The 18,919-nt window shown below is 39.1% G+C and overlaps 1 long non-coding RNA gene across 2 annotated transcripts in view; it reads right to left on the bottom strand.

Moving 5' to 3' along the window:
- Window positions 1–2,203: 2,203 nt before the first annotated feature.
- The window catches only part of LOC124308561 (uncharacterized), a 126,174-nt gene continuing 109,458 nt past the window's right edge, over window positions 2,204–18,919 (bottom strand). For both annotated transcript variants that reach the window (XR_006909015.1, XR_006909016.1), the window contains 3 exons: window positions 17,366–17,606; window positions 16,778–17,279; window positions 2,204–3,145 (listed from right to left, as the gene is read on the bottom strand). This is a non-coding gene — a long non-coding RNA (uncharacterized LOC124308561). The remainder of the gene's footprint in view (window positions 3,146–16,777; window positions 17,280–17,365; window positions 17,607–18,919) is intronic.

Here is an 18,919-nt window from a genome sequence, read left to right as displayed (position 1 = left end):
AGAAGTACACACTTTATCTGTCCTGCCGATTCCAGACTCAAGCGGCCAGGCCCTTCGATGGTCAGCCGTTGACTGAAGATATATCCTTTACTTAACGGGTCAGCCGATAACGCTGCCGTTCTGCGACAGTTGGATGATGAAAAATTTTGCTCGTATCTTTCAAATGTGTGTTAAAATACACTCGAAGTGTTAAGAAGCTTCGTTCTTTCTCTTCCTATCACCTTTTTAGATCTTTAAATCATTACGCAGCGTTAAATACTATCTCATATACGAAGCATCCATTTCATCTCGTTCAAAATCAGCGCATCCGTGATGTATTACAGTTACTCTGAATTTTTTTCCATTTGAATACTTTTCGAAAAACAATTTTGCTTCTCTACCCAACGTAGATACTTCACTCTCGACTAGCTAGAACAGCGTTTTGGTTATATGCCTACGAAAATTCAAGTTCGAGAGAGCAAATGAAAAGTTGTTGAAATAATTATGAATACTAATGTTATGGAATACATCGAGCGCGCGTCGAATAGAATCCCATTTCGAAGTGAATAATTCTTCTCTTTTCATATAATAGCTAATCTAGTAATATAGGTAAATAGGATGGTTGGAGGTGTTCGGAAATGGTAGGACATTTCAAAAGTTAAGGCTGACACCCACTGCACCGCGGCGGACCGCGGCGCACCGCCGAAATATTCCCAACCTGGAACTCGCGAAAAATTGCCGCGGTCCGCCGCCGTCTAGTGTGAACACCTATATGGATAACTGTATGAGCGAAAATTTCGCCGCCGTCCGCCGCCGTCCGCCGCGGTCTAGTCGGCGTCAGCCTTAAGAGGGCATATGATCGCTGATTTTCCCGCCACTTCTTATTAGAACTAAGCAAATCGGAGAAATTTCAGCGAAAACGACTCCTGGTATCAGGAGCACAGGAGAACCGAATAGCTCTTCGAAAAACAGGGACGCATCGATTGATTGATTGACTGCATGTGATATGGACGCTGTATGACTAAAGGCATGCATGCTCCGAGTATCAGGAGCGCAGAAAAACTGAGGAGCTCTCCTAAACACAGGGACACATTGATTGACTGCATGTGATGTCGACGCTGCATGACTAAAGGCATGCCTGCTTGCTTAAGAGGGCATGTGATCCTAAAATTTTCCCGCCATTTTATCTTAGACCTAAGCGAAACGGAGAAATTCCAGCGAAAATGACTTCTGGTATCAGGAGCACAGGAGAACCGAGGAGCTCTTCCAAAAACTGGGACTGATTGATTGACTTATTGTGTCGTTGATGCTGTGTGTCCATATGCATGCCCGCTTTGCCTGAAAGATCGTTCGAGTACTTGCATCAATCTTTTTCCGTTTAAATACAATGCAAGCCTCTGAAATTAGTTTCAGTCTCAAGTGGAAAACTATGTTTTTGAATAGGAAAAAATCCATGAAAAATTCTTGATTGCCGCACTGTGACGTTAATTACTGATTTTCTCGCACATAATCACTTCATGCAGTGCACCCTACGCATTGCTTGACCAACCGAAAATAACTTTTTTTTTAAATTTTAAACCGGAAATGCATCAGTATGGTTTGGAGATTATATGGTCGCATGAAGTTAGTATTAAAAATCTCAGCCTATGCATCGAGTATCTGTTGTCACGTGCACTGCCCATGCCTGACTTCATGCTATTCTAAAAAAATAATTGCAACTCAACGTTAACTTGAAGTTTTGAATTCTATTCCCACGTTAAGAAACCACAGGAAAGTCAACTACTCATATTTTTTATTTCTTCCACTCTTGTTCATGAAATATTGCCATTATAATGTACTGATATATAATCAATAAACATCTCCTTCCTGTGTGACAATCTAATTCAGTCCTATTGTGTCAGTTATTCCGTTTCATGTGTTGTGATATAAATATCACTACGAAAATGTCGTGCTTCTTTGGAACAAGTTCTCCTTCAATTGGTGGACATTGACTGTTGAATCGTCAGGTGAATTCTGCTGTCCCGTTTGTTCTGCAAAATCACGTTGATACGGCGTTGGAATGAGTTTATTCTAGGATTTTTTAAAGCCCACAAAAATTTAGAGAAAAAAATTCGAAGGTGTTTGCATCAGTCGCTTCTGTAAGTTAATTGTAGGAGCTTTCTTATACTAATGGGAATCATAGGATATCAAAGAAACAACATTAAATAAACGTATAAAATAAGTTGTGTCATAAGATTCTTGATTAACACAAATAACATCAAAGAGAAATAGTAAAAGTAAAATTCATGAGAGGAATGCCTGGACATCGTATACGTTAAAGAACTTACAGTAATCGTGTTTCACCTTTATCCTGTAACCTTACTTGCTAAATCGTGGAAGCCAAAAACTTCCCTCAAACTTCATACATCATTAAAAATATTACAATGATAATACGTAAAATTTTATCCATTAAATATCACTCCTCTCCACCCAAGTTCCACTTATTTTCTACGTTTAACACATCAAGTTCATACGTAAATTAAATAGCTGAGGCCATGACTCAAGAGACGTTTAAATAAAAATATAAAATAAGTTGTAGGTACAAAATTTTTTAGTTACACAAATAAGATCAAGGAGAAATACTGAAACTAAAATTCATGAGAGGAATGTCTAAACGTTGTATACGTTAAAGAACCTATTGTAATTGTTTTGCGCCTTTATTCTGTAACCTTACTGGCTAAGTCGTGGAAGCAAAAATCTTCCCTCAAACTTCATACTTCACTAAAACTGTTACAATGATAATACGTAAAATTTTATCCATTAAATATCACATGTCTCTAGGCAAGTTTCATTTATTTTCAACTTTTGACACATCAAGTTCATACGTAAATTAAATAGCTGAGGTCATTGCTTGAGAGACCTTTTCACGCTGTAAAACGTATCATCAAATTTCTCACTTTATCACACTATCCATCCCGAAAGAGGTCCATTCTAGCTGCAGACAGTTTGACGAGCTCCGTGGCGTGAGGTGGACGACGACGAGGACGAGAATGGTTGCGGCACCGTGGGAATTTGGAGAGAAATGCAAGCCGTTGCATTAGAGGGCCTCCAGGCTAGACTGCGGCGACGGAAGGTGAATCTGTAGGTGGTCGGTAGCCATGCTTGAATTACACATCACTGAATCGGTCTGTAAGAATGATCGATTCTTGTTATTCAACATTTTAGTTACAATAGCGCACTCCGATAAAACAAAGTAGAATAAGAAAGACACGATAAAATGCATGTTTGTTTCAGGTTACTAACTATTTTGCATTGCGAAAACTTTCCCCAATTTATAATTAAAAGTTCAATAAAAATATAAACAGTGTTTCAAATACATCTCGATAAAATTGTTTTCGAAGATGTACAAACAAAAATACTTGAAATCCCTGTAGAAATTGCTTAACGGAATAAAAGTACTCGTCGTTGAAATTATTCAAAGTAACCTATCCTCGGATAAAATATTCGCAATACCTTAACACGCTGTTGTGGATCCGTTCAACGGTTTCTGAACAGTTTTGCAGAACTTGCTGAAACGATTCTACCTTAAACGAGAAATATACGAAAGAAAATCATCAAATTGTAGCCATCAATAGTTACTGTATTCTATCGGATAATGAAATTCTATCACGATTGTCAAAATATATTTGAATGCGATATTCTTAGATAATTTTTGAGAGGATGCAGAGAAAAAATGTAAAAAACATTGAAATATGAATTATCTCCACGATGTTAGAAAATGAGAAAGGCAATTTCAAGCCAGATATATTTTAAATATAGATTGATCTCTAAAATCAGATTTCTGAAATGTTGTTAGATAATCTTGGACAATTAAATTCCCGAAGGGTGTACTAGAGCGTAAAAAGCATAGAAACGTAAAAATAAAAAATGCTGAAAGTATAAAATCTTCGGAATTCAATACAAGAATGCAGACAACCGAAGCATAAAATAACAGTGAATAACATAAAAATAAATATATGGCAAATAGAAAATATACGGAATAGTCATTTTTATCTTCAAATGTATACGATTTTCGGCTTAACGTAATCGTACGGATCATATACGTATATACGCATCTTTGATTTTAATTCATCCACCGTAAAGTATCAATTCCAAATTTCTCTGCCGCGCAGTCTGTATGTACAGCAAAATTATGTAAAGAAAAAAACTGTAAGATATTTTTTGAAAAATGATTGAAAAAAAAAATAAAAAAAAAAAACAACAACAAGAAAATCTTGGGGCTTATAAAGGAGATACGAAGATATTACAGTCCGGAGAGGATAGGCGAGAGAGGAGAGGAGAAGAAGGCAGATTATAGGAGCGTCGCCGCGCCTGCACGCACTCCGTGGAATTGATCCGGCGCGGTTTGGCCGGGTCGCCATGAACCCAACCCTCCGCACCCTCCGACCACCCCCCCCCGGGTAAAAGTTGCGTGAGTGTGAGTTGGCGGGGCAGGCACGAAGCAGCAGCGGAGGGTGGTTTTTGCGAGGGGTGCAAAGGTGTATGCGGGCCGACCTCAGAGGGGAAAAACAGCGCCGGGGGTGCGACGGCGGCTAGGCGGGAGCAAAAAGTAGAAACCGCGCTCCGATTGGCGGGGCGAACTCGAGGGGGTCGGTGGGGGTGGGGGTGGAAGGGTGGAAAAGGGGTGAAACGTAGCGCGGTTTAATGACGCCGGTGTCATGCGAAACGCAGCCCTTATATTCTGTCCCGAAAGCACACCCCCACCCTTGCAGGCTGCTCGGACGGATGCCCGAAAAATTTCCTCTCTTCTACAGAGCTGGCTAGCCGCCTTTGCAGGAGCTGCTGAGGGCCGATTGCGCGGCACCCTGGACCACCACCACCAGCACCACCACAGCCGCCACCACCCTCCGAATGTCCTCCGAATTTACTCATTTGTATGTGCGAGTGAACGAGTGAGTTAGGATATGTGCTCGGGGCGAAGCCCGCCCGTGCCTGTAACGGCGAGACGGGGTGAAAAATAGGAGGCCTGATGTGCGTGTGGGTACTTCAACCCTAAACCTGATTAACGTATACCCTCTCCCAGAGGCTCGGTGAGAAGAAGAGAATGAGAAAAATCCGATTTTAGGGATGGGGAAGAGAGCGAGAGAGAAAGAAAAAATAGAAACCGATCACTGGACGCCGAATTTCGCCTCGCCTTTCACCCTTCAAGATTATCTCCTCTGGGTTTGAGAAATTCATTCAATACACACGTACTCTAAGAAATATTATATTCTACACTGATCTCTCTACAGGTACTACTAATTAGAAGCAAACGAGATCGACACCGGCGCTTCGATAGCCTAAGGGGAACTAATTAGCACGTAAGCGTTCCTACAGAAACTGGGATTTTGTTGTTGTTGTTGTTTTTTTTTTTCTTTAAGAAAATAGAAATAACACATTTTTTAGTCCATTGATTCGAGTAAGTATATAGTGAAAAAAAGCAAAACATCGTACGATTTTGTTCACGAGGCGCATTAATTCAAACTTTCCCACACCGTGTACCATGTGACTAAGTCTGTTTGTGATAGACTATCACCCACATGATCCGTTAGTTTAACGTCGGGTATTGCAGCGCTAATGCCTGTTTTAGAGGATTCTAATCGGAACAATCTGTCGTGTGATGTGTGAAGCATAGAAGTCACCCATCCAGTTGCTACAGAGATCGATGACAATGTGTAACAAGGAGGCAAACCCGATCTTTTTAGACCGAGCATATGCAATACGATTCGTAAGTGAACCGAAGACAAATATTGTTGTCAAATAAGTTGCCTCCTTGTTGCACACGATTCTTTGTATAAAAAGAGTGTGTTACGCGTGAGAATATCAGATCTGTTGGTTCTCGCGTTACGTAAAACATAAGCCTATAACTCTTGAACCACCTATAAACGCCATTCTTTGAGATTACGAAACAATCATTCGTCATTTCGAAGAAAGCTTTACAAGGTTTCATTAGCTTATTTCACACAGCGGTGACAAATAATTGTTAATACTATACAGGTACCAATTTTATGAAATAAGTTTACAAGATCAGCAAAAGCCTGATAAAGATTCGAAGCAATTATTTACTGCGTTGCAAAATTAATCAGACAATTTTCGCGCCAAATGGAACTAACGTAAATTAATATTCCTGGAATCTAAAAATTACGATAAATGAGTTTCATTGTCTCAGTGAACGTAGGATGTCAAATTTTTATCGTAACTGCAAAATCCCTGCGCGTTTTTTCGAAAATTTGAAAACTTGTCGAATTCACGCTAAACCCTAGACACCAAAAAAAAAAAATTCGGTTATTCTAATGCACAGAAATACAGCCCAGAATTTTCATACACTGTATGATTCTCTCGAGGTTTAGACAAGCTGATTGGGTGGTAATAGGAGCTTTTATAACCATAATAAGGCGTTACGCAACCCTGGAGATCGCGGACATATAATTGCGTCTGTGCGAGGCATGGATGAGCGGTGGTTGACTGCTAATTGAACTCGTTTGTTCGATTGCTTGCGCTGCTGCTGCCTACGCATCTCTGCAAACCAACGAACACACGTCCACAAATGCACAAAAGCTCGAATGAGATCTTCGCCTGCACCTTTCGTTTCTCCGCTTTATTTACCGTGAATTTCGAGGGGTGGGTGGAGGCTGATGGTGAATAGATAAAAGAGTGAGAGAGAGAGAGAAGAGAAAGGAAATAGACGACATAGAAAGAGGAATGAAATCGCCTGCACGTATAGCTGCGGAATTAGCAAAAGCTTTCGGCTTGCGTTTCAAACGCCCTGTGAACTTGGCTCTGCGACTTGTTTCGAATTGAATTTTGATTAATCATTATGGTTTTTTTTTTTTTAAATAGTTACTCGATACTGTACGATAGAAAAAAATCTGTAGTCATTTATACAGAGCCATAAATAAAAAAAAAAAGATGCTTTGAATAGAAAAAAAACTCGCGAAATATTTTCCTGGTTAATTTTACAGGATAAAAAATACAGACAAATTTCAACTCCTATTCGGTATTACAATTGTTTGTTCTTATTCTCATATATATATATATATATATATATGTATAGAGTAACATTGCAGATATAAATTTGACAAGATCAGAAATCAGTTTTAGATAACGAATTTGAAATGTTTGATGCAAACTTCATATAAATAAATATCAACGAGCATACTTTCACGCATAATATCATTGAACTTTTTCAGTTCTGGAATATTAAAACCTGCGCATCAAAAATCAACGCTGTTGTGTAGTAGCTATACTAAAGCCGCGAGTACGCCGGTATAATAAGACAAAAATGTACGAAGACATAAAAACGACAAGACATTGCAAAAAGAATGAACATTGGTACGGGAAAAACTGCGTTTTCAGGTACGCGATAATCGTAAAATGGCAAAAAGGATGGCAGCCCGGTTTTCCCTCGGTCCCATAGACAGCGACCTGCGTCGGTCCCGACGATAATTAATCAAGCTAAGAAAGCCGGTTTTGGACGGCGGGGGAAATGGTGGTTTGGGGATTCGAAAAAAGCAGCAAAACACAAAAAGAGTAAAAAGGGTGAAAAGAAAAAGAGAACTTTCTGTCGAGGGGTGTCGGCTCGTTGATTTGTTTTGGTAGTTGAGGCCACAGAATCCGCGGAATCGTCGAGATGTGGGGGGGAGGGGGAGGCCGGCAAGGGGTGGTTTTTCGAAGGACGGAATATCCGTGACTAAAGAGAGGAACGAGAATCGGGCGGAGAAATCGCGATTAGGGATCCGAGCGCACGGGAAAAGGGGAAGAAAGGGGGGGGGGGGGGGGTTGAATTTGGCGGGAAAAACGAAACCGAATACCGCGACGGGGATATAAGGGGCGAAAGGAGAGAACGGGGCGAGGTGGCAATACATCACACGGCTCAGGGTGAGTGAAGAAAAAACGAACGAAAAAATAAAAAAAAACAAATTAAAAATAAAACAAAAATAAAGAGAAACTTGACAAAAAAAAAAAAAAAAAGCAGAAGGAGAGGAAGAATCGGCGAGTGGTGGGGAGGGAGAAACGTAGGTGGGGGGAAGGAGTCAAAACGTGCAAAAAAGAACGCCGTTCCAGGGGAAAAACTGTGGTGGAGGGGATGGGGAGTTTTTTTTTTTTTTTTTTTGTTCTTTCCACCCCCACTATTACAACAGATATTTCCCGCACGCGGAAAGTTCTCCTTCTTTCTTTCTTTCTGATATAATATACGTACGTTTTCCTTTTATTTCTCTACAGTTCGTTCGGTGCGTTGTTTCTTTTTTTTTTCTTGTTTGTTTGTTTGTTTTTTAATTTTTATTTCTTTTTATTCTTGTCCCTCGTTATTTGTTTTTTTTTTTGTCAACTTTTTTTTTCTTACCATTCGACGTCGATTTTTGTTTCGGAGGGTGATTTGGGCTTTTCTTTCCTTTTGTCGGAGCTGTTCGACGGTCAAGGGAAGGAAATTAGAGGGCGGCATCCCCTCCCCAACCCTCCAGCCCCGTAGACCTAGCATTAAACCGACGCGCAACGCTCACGGCGCATTTCGCGCAGGCATATCTTATAAATACATGCGACGTATACATGATACAGATATCTGCATGTGTGTGTGTGTGTCTATCTGCATGTAGGCATAGCATGCGTACATTCTGCACGGTATATAAACGCGTAGAGCGGAAAGAGAGGACGAAGAGGATGATAATTTAAAAACGCCGCTTGCGGGTAAAATAAACATTAGGCAATACTATATATGTGTATATATATATATATATATGTATGTATATACGCGTGTACAGATATGTATTTGAAATGTGGATATACATGAACAATAAATATATGTGTGGGTGTAAATGTATTTGCACACACGTTGGAATGTGAGGAGAATGACGATCGCGAAACACTATCCAGTATGTAGATATACTTTGTAAATATACATGTATATATATAAGTAAAATATATATAAAAGTCGTGTAAGGTAAACGAGCGAAGCGCAGAAAGAGGAAAACGGCGCGATCATTTTTCATGCACAGTGGGATGCATCAGGGGTTAAAAATTCGCGAGGTAACGTTTAAAGCTTGTATTACGTAAAGGCGGATGACCGCGAGATGAAAAGAAAGAGCAGAGAGGGTTGAAGAAAATTCTTTGAAAGATAATATGTGTATCAATGTATACATGCCTACGTAATCAGAAGTTACAGTATAGTTCCTATACGATCTTGTTATTTTTGATTTAATGATTCTGGTTCGTCGCTTCTTTTTTTTTTTGTTTCATCGCATAACAGAACGTAGACGCCACATTCGATCTATTCGATTACGGATGTATGCCGTGTGAATTATTCATCCCCCCCTTATCACAAGATTCATCATGCGTATATCATGATATTGTTACACGGTAAAGTCGTGTGAAATTAAATGAACGATTTACAAACGGTGAACGAAAACAAGCATCGTGAAAATTTGAAACTTATGCACGTTCGTGTGAAATACGTTTTGAATAAGAATATAAAATATTGAATCTAAATTGTAGAAGGGTTTGTTACCTTGAGTTCTTATTGTTGTTGGTTTTACATATACCTATACAATTTCTTGTTCTCATTTCTTTTTGTCGATCAGTTCACGATGGTGAAGTAAGTTCTAGTAATTCGAACAGCTTGATCATATTTTATCGCCGTCTTTGTTACCCCCGCAAATTTTTACTCGGTTCAGTTTTAGTATCATATTAATACTAATTCTAATTGTTGCAGTTTATTCCTGATCTCAAAATTCTTTCCCCTCTTTCATCGAAACAAGAGAGAGAAAAAAAAAGAACAACCTCCGTCAAATATCACCGGATCTACTATTTTCCAAGAATAAAACGAAAGAACAACTAAAAATAATATTCCCAAATCCTACATGGAGTGAAATGAGTAAAAACTTTTATCCCTCCCTTCAGTCAACTTCCTCGGTTATCCACCTTTTACGAACAGAACTAACGTCTTATACTCCTATAAAATTTTCACCCCCGTCATAAGAATACGTATATAGACATGGGTGTAAAATAATTCTTGGAATAGACTTGTACGCGATACGCGACATCCTATTTGTCTACATATTTAAGACTATCTCTAATTTATTTATCATATATTATTTTTTCAAACGTCTACCTTAGCACACCCGTACACTACGAAGTAGAGAAATCGTGCACACACGTATAACATGTGTGCGTGCGATTTATATTCGAAAAATTCGGGAGTCGAGGCGCCCGCGCATGCAGGGTGGCATAAACGCCGGTTGCCGGATAGAAAATACGGGAGGGTTGGTTGTTTCGTCGAGGGCGGGGCGGGGAAGTTTTAACCCCTCTCGAGCCGAACGAACGAACGAACGAACGGAAGCAGGGGTGGTTGGGGGGATAAAGAGAGCGAGGGGGTTGGGAAAGGATTCGAGGTGCTCGAGGCGGCGGTAGGGGAGGTTTTCAGGGGTCGCGGTGGATGGCGGCCATTTTGACGAACGTGAAAAACATACGTATATGTATGCAGCCGTACCCCGTCGACCCGTCGAGATCCTCTCTACTGTAGGTAGGTCGGTAGGTAGCTAGGTTGCTCCCGATGAGATGTTGCTCCCTGTGTTGTTTCTGCCACGAGCGCAGACTCGCGGCGTCGAACGATTCCGCTATTACATCCGCGCAGAATATGCTAAGCGAGAAATCATTTTTTCTCACCTTTAACGCGCACAATTCGATATTTTCAACATATTCCTATGATACGGAAATTTTTATCACCCCCACTAAAGCATGTATTAAGTAAAATTAAAACTAATGTACAGGAAAGTAAGATTTTTGAGGATTGTTTTAAGATTCTTAGTAAATACTGTTTTTCAGACGGGATTAAATAATCGTAGAATATTCACCATTTGAATTAAGAATCTGAAAAAATTCAGGAGTAATTTTTCTCAGACGGGAGAGTTGTATATATACATATATATATATATATATGTGAAAAAAAAAGAAATTGTAAAGAGAATCAAAAATATTGAGGGAAAATCACTGGTCCGTTTCACCATGGAATACCCCATATATTTTTATAGATACTTTTTTATTGGTAAATTTAACACCGATCAAATTTTACTCCCCAAGAATTAATATGAAACTAACAATAACATGTACGTTCAATTTAACACCAAACGGAGAATTTTCTATCACTGTAAAGTTAATACGGTCTTGAACTAGACAGCGATACAAAAATTGTAGTATTATTGTTTCCAAGTTTGAATACACCTCCGAGCGACCGAATTCTTTTTATTAAATTCAACACCGATCAACTCTCATCGCAACGCATTTCAACTCAGTCAAGACTAAATTTAAAATCCGAAAATATTATCGAAAGCGATTCCATTGGCAGTAAAAAAATATTGAATCTAAAACGGTAATCAATTTTTCTAACGAATTTTCACACTGTTTCAAGTTGGGCTCAATCTCTCCTCGATAGTAATTATTTGCGCAATAGAGATAAAATAATCGTTGAGTGATTTAATCAGCATCGAAAAGAAACTGTACCTAAGTTGTCTTTTAATTTTTATTTTTTTTATCTTTTTTTTGTTGTTTTTTATTTCTTTTCTTATCATCATCGTTTTGATAATTATCCTTTATTTTTTTGCTCCCGATTTTTCCTTTCCCCCCTCCCTTTGTCCTTCTTCTAATTAATTTCGGCGCCCAGCTAAAACCGACCAACGGAGTTTTTGATCCACGCCCACGTCCAGCACAGGAACCGGCAAACCGTGTCACCCTTTGTTTTTCGTCCCGGCAGCGGTAGTGAGTAGGAAGGAATCGCCTATGCGTAACGGCGACCCTCTTTCAGGAAAAAAACGACCACGATTAGGACAAACTCGAGGGATCCATAATTATTCCTTCCTTTTAATTTTTCTCGAAAAAGTCTCATCGCTCTTCCCTTTTTCACTTATTCTATTTTCCCTGGTTTCTCTATTGCTAAATAGTGTTTCATTCAAGCGATCGTAAACAGTTCCGAAGGATAACGCTAAAAGAAATGGTGGAAAAAAAATTGTACACGCGATTTATTTACAAATAAATTGAAAAAAAAAAAATAAGTGGACATTCCGATGAATTCATTAGCAAATCAAGAAACAATATGATGAATTTCTTTTCATTTCCATATTGATTTGATGAAAAAATAACATTCGATATCATCGTCATTTTTCCCAAATCTGATAAAGCATTTTTTTCTCGATTCAACGACTTTGCTTCGTTATCGTTATCGTTATTAATGACACAAGCCTCGACCCGATTAGTATTCTTACCTCGTTACCGTCTCGTCAAACGCCTCTAGACGCGCCAATCCGTCAACGTCACTCTGTGCAGATAAAACAAACCCCGTAGTGAGGTTTTTGCGACGAGGCGGCAAGAGAGAGATTCGCCAAATTCGAATTTTACATTTCGCCATTGGATGCGTACGCTTCATTTTCTTACATTCATTTTTCTCCGCGATAATCCTAATCTATATTTTCATTAATACGTGTGTATTAAATCGTCGAAAAAAAAAAATACATTTGAAAACAATTTTTACATCGTCATCAATTATTATTGCTGCATAATTGCAGAGCAGAATAAAGTGGACGTTGTTTCTAATGTAACCGGCAATGCAGAGGATATAATAAATTCCTACTCTCGCACTTTCCATAATGTTTATTTATAAATTATTATAAATTAACTTTTGTTTTTTCTAATTTTCTCCTCCTACGAACTCATGAATTCATTCCTCGAATAATTATAACTACAATATCGCATTATTATAATTTTCTCGTTTCTCTTCTCTCCTTTCTTCGTTTTCCGCTTCGAAAACGAGTCATGAATTCTTAATTCTGCACTAATACGCACGCACGTGTCATCCACGCAATGTTCGATTTGTTATAAAAATGTCTGGTCGTTATTCGATGTGTCAATAAATTAACGACATGCTGCGAAATGTAGAAAAATAATTAGTGATAATTCAAAGAGCAGCGACACAAAACGCAGAAAAAGAAATGAGACTAGAATCGTCAACTGGTTTTTAGTTTAAGAATAACCAAATATTTTTCATCAATGGGATAAATTTTCATTCCGTCACGTGTGATTTCTTTTTTTTTTTTTTTTTAAATTCGATTCAACAATCGTTGACAAAAATTTAATAGAATAAAAACGAGGAAGATGAAGAAAAAAGGGCACTTCCTTGATCATCTGAATACGATCCACACAAGTTGAAATCGTATTCTTTTTTTTTTTTAAAAAAAAACTCGACATAATTCCAGTCCAGTTTTTAGACAAAGTTTATCGAAAACGCTTCCTCGCCGACAAAATGCTTACCTACCTATAAGTAAAAAATGTAGATTCCGCGAAGGGTTTTCGGGGAGCTCGGGTCGACATGTAGGCGAAAATTGTACGTACATGCATATATTTATTTAAATGCACATACTCGCGGGGTGTGCCTACACGTAAATACGCTGGGTATAGAGGAGCGAAGGCGACGTAGAAACGCGGAGTAGGTGAGTAGTGGGCTCTGATGGGCGGACGGTTGCTGCGGGCCGGGATATTTGCAAGCCAAATTTTAATACCAGAATTAATTTCAACCGGGTCTACACGTGTACGTATACATGAATCGCTCTCCTATACCCACGAGGACTATGGGATGTGAGCCCTGAGCCTCACCACCGTACCAGGGTGAGGAATCCGCCTTGGTGTAACGAACGACGACCTTCTCTCTTATATATACGTACCGTGTATTGCACATGAATTTTTTTAAACAACGTAAGAATAATACACAACGCGTAATGCGAAACCTTGACACGATTGAACATTAATTTTTCTTTAAGATACTCATCGCCTATTTATTATTCATCTTACAGATATTCGGAGAAGAAGCACAGAAATAAAAAAAACATGGTGTAACAACTTGCGTCGAAATTGTAGAAATAAAATGTTTGAATCGTTCTGGAAAAATAGAAAAAACCGGAATCACACTCCCGTTTCACACCAAGGAATGTTGGGAATTTTTTTTAAAACACAATGGCATTTTCGCGATTGCTTAAATAACGAATAAAAAATAAAATTGAACAAAAATTCATTATTTTTACAATATTTTCGTGGTTTTTGGAGGAAGGTCGATCGTATGAAAAAGATATAGAAAAATCGAAATTAGTCGGAGTTACGGGCTCGGTGATTTGGCATGGAGTACCCCATACGCATCGATGCTTTTCCTGAAACCCTGAGCAATTTTTGATCCTATGGTCACCGATATTTATTTATTTTTTTTTTTTATCGCAAAATTCATACTCGTTTTCCATGCGTAAAATAATTTTTTGTTTTTCCATTCTTAAACTCGCCTGTTTGTACAAGAAACTGTCGTGATTTGTTATGAATGTCTTTTTTTTTAAGACGGTTTTAAATACGATGTCCTTTTTCTTTCATTTTCAAGTTTGCATACAATAACCAAAAATTATCCATTCTTCTGATTATTATTGACAGAAATTCCTTGCTTTTCATAAGTTCAAAGTCCGATACAATCTAACTCGAAACAATCTTTTAATTTTACAATATATTCCGTGAAAATTGAGTAAGAAAAAAAAAAAAAAAAAACTGGAATCCGCTTCACTGATTGAGAAACTTATTTTTCACCTTTTCCGAGATGAAAATTCATCTGTGAAACGTGCAAATTCATTTTCCTCAATAAAGTAAAAACACAAAGTTTTAACCTCCGAATTTTTTTAATGTTATACGGTTTTTAGATTCGTAGCTAAAAAAAAAAAGAGAGATTAAGAATATCCGAATACTCGTTATTTCGAAAAAATTTAACTATATCCAGGAGTGATAAGAAAAAAATCCACAATCTTACAGCGACATTGGCGAAACCCGTAACTGTGTGAGAAAAAAAGAAATCCGAAAACGGAATTGCGTGATCGAAATGTTATGGGTTTCCCCGTATTTACAACGGAACTTCCTATCTCGACGACGGCGCTGCGTAACGTATTATAAAAATGTGAGCTAATTTATCGGTTTTTTTTTGTGTCCAGTGTGCGCATACATCGCGGCGTTAATTTACGCTCAAACTTTGCTCACATGCACAAAGTAGGTAGTTTAGCTTTTATATTGTAAATTATAGTTGCAAAACATCGCGAGCGTGCGAAAACACGGGCTTGTCTCTCTGTCTCTCTTCTCTTTGCCATCTCGCCACCGTTTCCTGAAATTTTCGATACAAATGGGCAAAGTAAACTTTACCATTAATGCAAGGACTGCGTCGCCCTAGACTGCGACAAACTTTACACCCCCGCACCTGCGGTCGCTGTTTTTGCACAAGTCTGCGGCAACGATTATTCTTCGTCTCATTTCGTAAAAAAAGAAAGCCAAGAAAATAAAAGAAAAAATTAAATAAGCAAAGTGAAAGAGTAGCAATATCGTTTTTGTTTTCAAAACAAATTACCCCATAACCACAGATTTTTCACTTTGGATTCTTGTACAATGAAAAGAAGAATTGTAAACATTACTTTTAGACATTTTTTTTTCCTTTGCATCCTTTCTTTCTATCCAGCTTAAAAAACAAAACGATTTAATCTCTGGGGAGACTTTCGGATCAGTTGCAGAGTTTCGATAATGTACCTGAACTGCATCAGGTATGGATACACCCTATACACACTGTATAGAATGACAGAATTTCATCGATCGGTATCAAATTTACGCCACAGTGGTGTTTCAATATCGCACCGCGTTCGGTGTGTCTCGAGTGTGAAACGCGTGCCGGATACCCGAGCATACGAAATTCGACACGAAGTTTCCGGTGCAGGAAAAAACAAATTGAAAACAAAAATTAGAAGTGAAAAATAGAGAGGCTAGAAAAATGTTCTTCTCAAAAATCGAACGTCTACTATTTTATAAGTAAGAAGGAATCGGAAGTATGAGCCAGTCAGAAAAAGGAAAAGAAATAGCTTCTATCGATTTTTTATACAAGAAAAAAATAAAAAAAAACAAGCAATCAACTGTTAGCGATTTTTATTTTCACAGCCAACTAAACAGTGTCCGGAGTTTAATCAGACGTATCGTCGAGACTATTCTTAACCTATTTCAGCTGGTGAGAATAATTGAATTTCCTCTACCCTCAGACACACACAAGGAATAGAATTTCGCTAATCACAGATCCGCCAGGGTGTGTGAGAGTAAGTAAATAAATGAATAAATAAACACCAAATAGGAGTGTATTTATATCCTCAGGAGACTAGAGGAGCTTGCAACGAAATATCAGCAATCCATGTGTGTTATTCCGCGGTGCATCAACACCCAGGATACATGATGAATAATCCACGTATAGAATTATAACGGTACATACATTTTAATCGGTCAGAAGAAAGTTTGGTCTCTCGAGAAATTCGGAATACGTATATATACCGCATTCGCTTCGATTCCCTAACGCCAACTCTCGCAATTATAAACTTGATCGACTCTCTTTTTCTTTCATTTTTTTACTCCCCAGATTTCGGGTAATTCGATACTTTCCGGATGTCAGTCAATCACCGATCCTCGTAACTTTAGCCAATTGTTATTTGCACAAATCGATTCCAGACGCTCAATAATCCTTACATCGATTATCAGTGATTGGATTAGCGATCGACTAAAAGTGCTGAGAAAGTTACTCGACTGATAGTGAAAACCTGAACTCTAATAACTTCTATTGATAATCGAGCGTGAAATGGCACGATTTTAGTAAAAATATCCTACTTTTCAGATTTTTAATTTTTTTGTTCTTTAGGTTAACAGTGCGATTCGTCGATGAAAAGTAATGCGAAAGGTGGTAGCCGGTACTCACCGCGGCATGTTGTGTGTGCGGTGAGATGGAGGCGCCATTTTGCGCCCTTCATCGATCCTGCGCCCACGCAGCGTCGACTTTTCCCGCCATTTTTCCATTCGCGCCATGACGCGTCGGGGCTTTCTTCCAGGTCCGCGCTTCTTCTTCTTATTCTACTTCTTCTTTATCTCGTTCTCTCGCCGAAGGTGAATGAAGGTAGAAAACCGCGTCACACCGACGGAGCTTCTCTCCGCAAACTGAGCTCCTCGTCATCCTGAGCCAGATCCTGATCCTGCAGACTCTGTTCACTCGTGCCTCGCTTAACCCGTTTCATCGCATTTGCATAGAGCTAGCTAGCTGTGCAACGGCACCGTGCAACAACCGTTTGCACGATGATTCTTTGTTATGCCCCCAGCAGAGATCCAGCTCTACCCCCTCCAATCAGGCCCCGCTTTTGTCCCCGAAGGCACAGGCCCAATCCTGAACGCATCGCGTGCAACGCTTACGCAGGATTTTCTCCTTCCTGGAAGATAAATTCAAGGCAACGATTATTTCAAAATGTATTTTGGGAAAAAAGCATATCGTCAAAGCCAATTTTCTTTGACTCACTTTCTTTCATGTCCAATACGCTCAGGTTATACAGGCGATCGGAAGAGATAGTCTGCGGGACAGATTTAATTCCGTTGAGAATCCTACAATCGAGTCACTGGCACTGAGTTCACTTTTTACACCAACTGTGTGATAACAGCGTCCAAAAATGATTTCCAGGAAATTTCGGCGCCCCCTCAAGTCGGAACTTCATCTGAAGAAGGAACATCGAGACACCAGGTCAGAATCGAATAGGTAGGTTCTGAAACAAGAAAAGATGGATCTCGTGTAAAGGATTAGTTTTTTCATGTTCGAAATAATGACAGAGAAAAGCGACAACATTCGTCTTTAAATTGTAAGAGCGAGTAACCGAAGTTAACCGACGAAGAGACCAAACCATCATTATTATTTCTGTCTTCTCACAATGACGAAGACCGCCTAAACCCGAATAATAGCTACACGTCTACATTAGCAGCAAGAGCATCTGGTGTTCACGTTACATCTTATCTGCAGACCGTAACAACACTTTCCACTTTTATTCCTCACCGTCTTTGAGACTTGGATGGCCCCTCGCCGTGAGAAATACAAGTCGAATGCATAAAGCTGAGGCTGACAAGTGGTTGCGAGCCATTCTTCGTCGTTTGCGTGATTAAAAATAAACGAGCGAAGGTATAAGAGAAAAAAAAAAAAAATTGACAATCATTCTTGCAATGCGTTTTGTCCCCTTGTGCACGGGCTCCGGGACTTCTTAGTACCATGGGAATTTCCGTCTAATGAATAAAGCTACTCGGTATCTGTTATAGGAACACTTCGCAAATCGGTGACGTCGACATCGCCGAGGTGGAAGGAGAGACCCCCAGCAAAGAAACCGGTCCTGCAGACTCTGCAGAATTTTTAGGGGGTAGCTCGACCCCTGCACGCTTTGGCGCCGGGTGGGGGAAGAGCTCGATTTAGGGGTCAGGGGGGCGGGGTCAGCAGGTTGCCTTCGAGCCACTGGAGCAGGGTCCCAGGGTCGAGACCCCGGGTCGAGATACCTTTGACCTCGCACAGGTACAGGTTACGACATTTGACAAGAGGTGCTGCTCATCCTCGAGGAATATACCGTTCCTACTCACGGCCGGATTTCTACCCTTCGATTCCTTTCCCCCCTATCCGATATTCGTCCATTTCGTTTCTCGCGCACTTTTCGCAGGTTACAAGAAATCCAAACATCAAGCTCGTCAAAATTCACATCAGGATAACATAATTTATACGAACTTGACAAGAATTGGTGCAACAATTTTTAAGTAAAACCTATATAAATTCTTATTGAATTAAATGAATTTTGACTTTTCATAAGAATTGTGGAATTTTGCTACCAATTTCACATAATTTAATTTCGATTTTACAATCTTGAAATTATTTTTTTTTTCTTCTCAATAACTTTCAGATAATTTAAGTCAAGTTTCTACATTTTCTGAAACACTAATGAATTACAGAAAAATTTTATACTGGGTCAAAGATTTCGTATGGTTTCAGAAGATTGGCGACGATTTAAAATCCTTCCAAACATGTCCAACAGTTTCATTGGATTAT

This window comes from Neodiprion virginianus, chromosome 7 (assembly GCF_021901495.1).
Source record: "Neodiprion virginianus isolate iyNeoVirg1 chromosome 7, iyNeoVirg1.1, whole genome shotgun sequence".
Taxonomy (NCBI): Eukaryota; Metazoa; Arthropoda; class Insecta; order Hymenoptera; family Diprionidae; genus Neodiprion; species Neodiprion virginianus.
Note: the sequence above shows the minus strand (reverse complement) of the source record. Positions and strands in the feature narration are given on the sequence as shown.